Source organism: Thrips palmi, unplaced genomic scaffold (assembly GCF_012932325.1).
Source record: "Thrips palmi isolate BJ-2018 unplaced genomic scaffold, TpBJ-2018v1 HiC_scaffold_12, whole genome shotgun sequence".
Taxonomy (NCBI): domain Eukaryota; kingdom Metazoa; phylum Arthropoda; class Insecta; order Thysanoptera; family Thripidae; genus Thrips; species Thrips palmi.
In genome coordinates this window covers 4,070,157-4,077,616 of record NW_023144623.1, presented here as the reverse complement: position 1 = coordinate 4,077,616, position 7,460 = coordinate 4,070,157, and positions in this window count along the sequence as shown.

Sequence of the window (7,460 nt, the reverse complement as noted above, 5' to 3'; positions counted from 1 at the left end):
GGTGCCACGTTATACTGGCGGAGAAGAACCTCGTGCGGCTACAAGGTCCCACTCGTAGTGTGAGGGTAGGGTCAGGGCGGGGAAGAACTGGACGTTTTGCAATCTTTCTCGATTTTGACTCTAATTGACTATCTTTAGCCAATGTATCCGTTGGGTCTGTTGATCGAGCCTCAAAGAAAGACATTTCAACCCTCAGCGAGTGCGTTAGCGGCTACATTCAGTAATAAATGAGAAAAAACAGTGTGCGATTCTTCCCCGTCGAAACGGGGAAAAATCGAACACCTAAGGGGAAAAATCGGACATAGGCTTTAATTTAACAAAAACCTATGAATGTAGGTCAGAAATCTCTTGGGAACAATATTTGGGGGTAACACTTGCGATACCCACTGAAGCAGGCGCACGAGTATTCCTAGGTAGACAGAAATCATCGTAGCATTGTTAGGGGGTCCGTGGCGGCACGTTTTTGAGGTTAAATGACCAAAATGTATGAAATCGTCAACAGCCGTGTTTTTTTTCCACTAAATGTTGGGAAATGCTAAAATACATTTGTTACGACCACTTTGGTGGGATGTTAGGGCAATTCATCGATTATTATAGAAAAAAGAGGTGTTCGATTTTTCCCCGCACCAGTGTACGGTTTTTCTACGTTTCGTATTTAACCCTTCATATGTAATCCAGCTGGAAATCTGCTAAAACATTTTAACGTATCTTGGGCTCCACACTTCCAACTTTCGTTTACAATAAGAATATTCGTCACAGTAGGCTCGGAAAGTCGTTAAAAAGAGATATTGCGGGCACCAACTTTGAAAGTTTTTAAGGTGTTTTAAACGAGACCTCGTTTAAAGGTGACTTTGAATATTTTCCGGTTCAAGTGGGCTAAATCCTCTTAACGCAATCTAGCAGATCATCAATAAGAAAACTGAATACTTTGCACGTCCCAAAACAGGTAAATCTGAGGCGAAAGTGCGGTGTGCGTTTCTTCCCCAACTTGCAGGTGTCCGGTTTTTCCCCGCTCTGACCCTAGTTCTTTCTCAAATCGCACGACCCCCGAAATCGATGTCTCGGATTCGGACCAAACTTGGTGGACTCATTGCTTGGGTCCCCAAAAACCCAAAGTTTCTGACCCCGAAAATTTTTTTTTTGCTCTAAAAATATTTTTTCCCCTAAAGTGAAAAAAATGGCCCAAAAAATCGAATTTTCGTCCAATTGACCCTACATTGTGCAAAGTTGTTTTTTCAACGTCTTTTGATCTTATTTTATCCTATTTTATCCTATCCCACTCAGAAATGATTTTTAACACCACTACAAACCATGAAAAACGACAAAATTTTGACGTTTTCTTGAATACCCAAAAAATGCATCCGAATTTTTTCGTGAAAATTTGTTTTTAAATTCATCTTTTGGTCCTCTAACATGTGTCAAAAAAGGGGAGAGTTAAATTTGAATTGCCTTTAAAATAATTTTTTCCACTTTTTTAAAGGGAAAAATTTTCACTGAAATGACTAAATTTATCAAGTTTTCAGCAAGACTATTAAAGTCTCATGGCTCCTGGGTCCTCCTGGATGGGCAGGGATTTTGGGAAATTGTATTACTGAGTAGATAGTAGCTTAAAGATGTTTATTTTTAATTATTTTAGATGGTTGACGGGCAATACCGGTAAGTTCCCCTAGACTCCGGCCCATAGGCCCCGATCCGACCCCGACCCGGCCCCGATTTGGGCCCCCGACCCGGCCCAGACCGGCCGAGCCCCGGGCCCCAGACCCGGCAAAGACCCGGCCGAGACCCGTCAAAGACCCGGCCGACCCCCGGTCGCCCCATAGGAATCCGGAAAAGCCTTGGCTAAGCCCCGGCAGAGTCCGACCGAGTCCGGCCAAGTCCGGCCACGGTGTAAGAGTCCCCACCCCCCGAAGAGTGGTCTCCCTACACCGTAAGTCCGGACTGGGGCGGGTTCCGCCGGGCACAGTGTAGGTAGACCACTCTTCGGGTGGTGCACTCTTACACCGTGGCCGGACTTGGCCGGTCGGTCGGACTCTGCCGAGGCTTAGCCAAGGCTTTGCCGGATTCCTATAGGGCGACCGGGTGTCGGCCGGCCCGGCCCACAGTGGGCCACGAAGCCGGTTTAGGCGGACATAATTCTCCCTGGCCGCACCAATGGTTATTTTGGCGTGTAACTTCGTAGTCGGGGGGTTTTGAGGGGCGAGAAATCCGTTTTAGACAATATCAGACTCCCAGTGCGAAATTTGATATTATCTGATAGAAAGGGACCTGTAACGCCAAGACATGGTCACACCTTTTCTACGTTTCCGTGAATAAAACAACGCAAAAGCCTTAACAAGCATACTCGCGTTGAAGACAAACTCTGACATGCACAACTCTAATCATTACAAGCAAGTACTATGCAGCAGCGCCTCCGTTGTGCAGGGAAGCGTTGCGCTGCGCGGGGCTGTTTTTCGCCTTTTCGGCGATGTTTAGGAGACCCTACAACTCAAAGGTGCAAGTAGGTGCAGCTAAATTCTTTTGGGTAATGTTCCTTGGCATGTTGGCTTCCGCAAGGACTGAAGGAGGCCGTTAAACAACGTTAAACAAAAAAGTGCCGCCTCTGCAAAGATTTAATTTTGACAATTTTGTCAAAGTGTATTAAAAACAAAGCTGGACACCACAAAAATCGTCCAAAATCAAATGTAAATGTATGTAACTTTTCGTAAAGAAACGCCCTTTCACGTGGTGTCAATAAAAAGTATGCTGCACAAAAATTAATAAGTGTTTTTTTGCGTTTGAAATCATGCATATTTACTGCACCAAAGTAGCGCAAATCGTTTGGTGCGTGTTTGACCACCTGTATGTTGGCTAAAACGTGTCCCTGTGTTGAAATTCTCCCCAAACCCCTGGTTCCTTGGAGTATTGGGAAGAGTTATCACGAACAAAAACTTAAAGATTTGAGAGTTGAAAAAATGGAATTATGTCCGCCTAAACCGGCTTCGTGGCCCACTGTGCGGCCACTTGGTCGAGTCTGAGCCGGGTCTTTGCCGGGTCTCGGCCGGGTCTTAGCGGGGTTTGGGCCGGGTCTCGGCCGGGTCGGGGCCGGGTCTGGGCCAAGTCGGGACCGGGTCGGGATCGGATCGGGGCCTATGGGCCGGGACTTCGTTGGAGTCTAGGGCAACTTACCGGTATTGCCTGTCAACCATCTAAAATAATTAAAAATAAACATCTTGAAGCTACTATCTACTCAGTAATACATTTCCAACATCCCTGCCCATCCAGGGGGACCCAGGAGCCATGAGACTTGAATAGTCTTGCTGAAAACTTGATAAATTGAGTCATTTCAGTGAAAATTTTCTTTGAAAAAAGGGGAAAAAAAATTATTTTAAAGGCAATTCAAATTTAACTCTCCCAATTTTTTGACACATGTTAGAGGACCAAAAGATGAATTTAAAAACAAATTTTCACGAAAAAATTCGGATGCATTTTTTGGGTATTCAAGAAAACGTCAAAATTTTGTCGTTTTTCATGGTTTTTAGTGGTGTTAAAAATCATTTCTGAGTGGGATAGGATAAAATAGGATAAAATAAGATCAAAAGACGTTGAAAAAACAACTTTGCACAATGTAGGGTCAATTGGACGAAAATTCGATTTTTGGTCCATTTTTTAACACTTTTAGGGGAAAATAATATTTTTAGAGCAAAAAATATTTTTCGGGGTCAGAAACTTGGTTTTGGTGACCCAAGCAATGAGTCAACCAAGTTTGGTCCGAATCCGAGACATCGATTTCGGGGGTCGTGCGATTTGAGAAAGAACTACCCGTGACCAGTATGTGACGAGGTGTACATCCCCCCCCCCCAGGGGGGCCTAGAACAGCCTCTTTGAGCAGGACTGGGTCCGGTGTCCACCTCTCCCGGGTCAATTCTCTTGTTCGGAACAACTGTGAATTTATTTTCTTCTGACCACGGTTGCATAGTGTTTACCTCCCAGGCGGTACCTCTCACACTTGGCAAATGATGGGCCCTAGAGTAGGGTGGTCCAAAAAAATATGAAGTTGCTCTGATCGTCCAACGCCGCTCGGATTTGGATTCTACATCGAAAAATATGTAACACGTGTTTTTTTTCCCTTTTTTGAAAAAATGATTTTTAGGACCTCCGCAGAGCCCTCAAAATTTTTAACAGTGCTATTCATAGGAAAAAATCGTAACTTGGTCATTTTTTGACCGATTTTCAAAAACGAAACGGGGATTTGTTCGTTTTTGAATGCCCATTACGAAAAATAATATGCCTACTCCTCTTTATGGTTTGCCTAACTTTCAGGGGCAAAAAATGACTAAATTTCGGCCCGAATTGGCAAGAGTTTCAGTTTGTAGGCCGCTGCAGCCACCCCAAGTCCACCCTGTCAGCATGGCGGGGTGCCCCTACCACTAGGCAAGCCCCATGAACAGAAATTTGGGGGGCCGAGTGCAAATTTTCCTACCTCCCAGGGGCATCAAATTGTGGATTTTTTTTGAAAATCTATCAATAGTGATGGCTCTGGGGGTTCTGGGCACTCAGATGGGCACCCTTTTTCACGGTTTGGTACCCACACTACGTGACATGAACGTTTGGACGTTGCTGACGCGAGGGACCGCTAACCACGCAAGGCCACAAGAAAAGCCATCAAAATGAAGGAATTTTCTAAATTTTCACGTCTGCTCCTGAGAGGTATGCATGAGGTGCTCAACAGTCCATTCCTATTGTTTGTTCTTATCACGTAGTGCGGGTACCGAACCGTGTGAAAGGGGGCCCATTGAGTGTCCAGGGGCCCCAAAAGACATCACTATTGATAGATTTTTGAAAAAATCCACAAATTTTATGCCTCTGGGAGGTAGGCAAATCGCACTCGGCACCCCAATTCTGTTCATGAGGCTTGCCTAGTGGTAGGGGCACCCCGCCATGCTGACAGGGTGGTCTTGGAGTGGCTGTAGCGGCCTACAAACTGAAACTCTTGCCAATTTGGGCCGAAATTTAGTCATTTTTTGCCCCTGAAAGTTAGGCAAACCAACAAGAGGAGTATGCATATTTTTTTCGTAATAAGCATTCAAAAACGAACAAATCCCAGTTTCGTTTTTCAAAATCGGTCAAAAAATGACCAAGTTACGGTTTTTTCCTTTTAATAGCACTGTTAAAAACTTTGAGGGCTCTGCGGAGGTCCTAAAAATCATTTTTTCGAAAAAGGAAAAACACGTATTTCATATTTTTTGATGTAGAATCTAAATCCGGGCGGCGTTGGACGATCCGAGCAACTTCATTTTTTTTTGGACCACCCTACCCTAGAGTGGACAACGGAGGAAAGTCCCTCTTGATCAGCTCCTGCGTGTCTATGTTCGGAAAATATTAAAAAATGGGTGCGATCAGTTGAGGAAAAGTTTATCGGGGGTCGAGACAGCGGCCCGCTCGCGGTGCGGTTTTTTAGCCCTCCTGGAAGCATATCTGGCACCCACGTTTACTAACCTATTTTTCGGAAAGATTTCTCTTTGAGTTTGAGGAACAGATTGCTGCAATTTTTTCGATAAACTGGGTCTTAGCATTCGAACGGCAAGCTTAGGAAAGACGTCATGTTTTTAACATATCGGGCAGGTTAAGTCCATCGCAAGTCTTAAATGGTCAGCTAGATCCCAAAATACAGCGAGCCTATTTTTCGCAAGACATTAACTTTCGGTTAAGCTTTCCGATCTGAATAATCAACGTTGAACGGTTTTACTGACTCGCAGTCACAACTGTCAAGGCAGTATGCCGGCCGCGCCGAAAAAAGCAGCATAAAACCGCTTGGTTTTCCAGAAAATACAGTGTTTGACCAATCTGATGAGTGGGGTCGAAAGCTTAGACTCTTGCAAAAAGTCGGCTCGCTGCTCGTTTGGGTCCATTTTGTGACTTGCGGCGGGTTTGACCTGATGGATGTTTTGTTAAACTACGCCACGACTTTCCTAGCTTGCCTTCCCATTCCCCATGCCCATTTCCCCCCAGAGTGGCATTCCCTCCATAAGAGAGGTTTAAAACGAAAAATATCGACATACTTTAGAGCTGAGGCCCCTTGCGAGGCCAAAATCACGTGAAAGGCAACGAAAACCTCATTTTGTCCACGGAAATTACAGTCCACGGAAATTTCATTATTTCATAAAAAGGGGTGTACAAGCCAAACCAGAAGTGCCACCGGAACCAAAATTTTACTGGAACAACTTGTCCACAGGGCAAACACACAAGGGGTTTGGGTTTGCAATCAAAATTTTTTAAAGGTCTGCAAGCAGTGGGGGGAACGGAAATTAAATTATTGCTTGCTAGGCCAATTTTTCGCCGCTTTGGAACTTATTTAACTTTATATTTTCCGTTCTAATGGTGCCACATTACCGCCAATTTGCAAATTGTGTAGAACGAATGCACCAACAAATGAAAAAAGTTTTAGAACGTCGCACATAAGGTAGAAAAACCGTCCCAAAAAAAACGATTTCTGACTTGTTGAATTTTTGTTGTGGAAGACAATTTTCGGAATCATCTTGTGTCTGCAAATTTTACCCGAGAGATACGTTCTACACGTCAAAACGTAGCCCCATTGCGTAAACAAAATGCACTTAGCGAAAGTTATTTTTCATACCCCTTGGGGTGTAGTAGAGGCGGGAAACGCCAAATCTGGAGCGTAGGACATCAAAAAGTTCCACGGAAAATTTCATTCTAGGGTAAAACTTGCAATTTTAAAGGTGGAAGGGGGCAAAATTTCATCTTGATGAGAGTTGTACCTTGTCCGCAAGGTCAAAAAACATAAGGTAGGAAAAGACCCGGTTAAAATCGACTTTAGGTTGGAAGAACCAGAGAGAGGACACGAAATTATCACATCTCGCGAGAACTGCTCATATGACTCAGCCACATCAAAAGAAAACTGGCTATTTCACTCTCTCCCCTGACTTATTCTTCACAAAATTACGGAGGGTGACCTTTGTATCATCATTTTTGAACCCAAAAAAGCCCTTTTGGGAAATGTCCACCCTGTGACCATGTGACCTATGCTGTTTTTACAAATGACGGTTACTGGGGGTTTCCCTTTTTATTTTTGAAACTCGCGACCACTTGGGTTCGAAAGAACATAAAAAACACTTCCAGAAGCCCGTGCCCACGGGACCTGGGGCGGTCAAACGACGCTTCCAGGCCGTCAGAAGAGTTCAAAACGGTAAGGGTGTAAAAATGGATGTAAATTCCGTTTCAGGCCGTAGCTCCTCCATCTGAGGGAGGAAGTTCCCACAACCTTCGCTGAAAAATGCTATTTTGGATGCTGAAAATGACACCGTCAACAGTTTTTACCTATCTTGTAACCCAGCGGTTCAGGAGACTAAAAACTTCGCTTTGTAAATTCCGTAATCTGTAAATTCCGTCATTATTTCTGTAAATTCCGCCGTTTTTATAGGGAGTGAAAATAAAAGTCAACTTGTAGCGCTGCCACGCTCAGA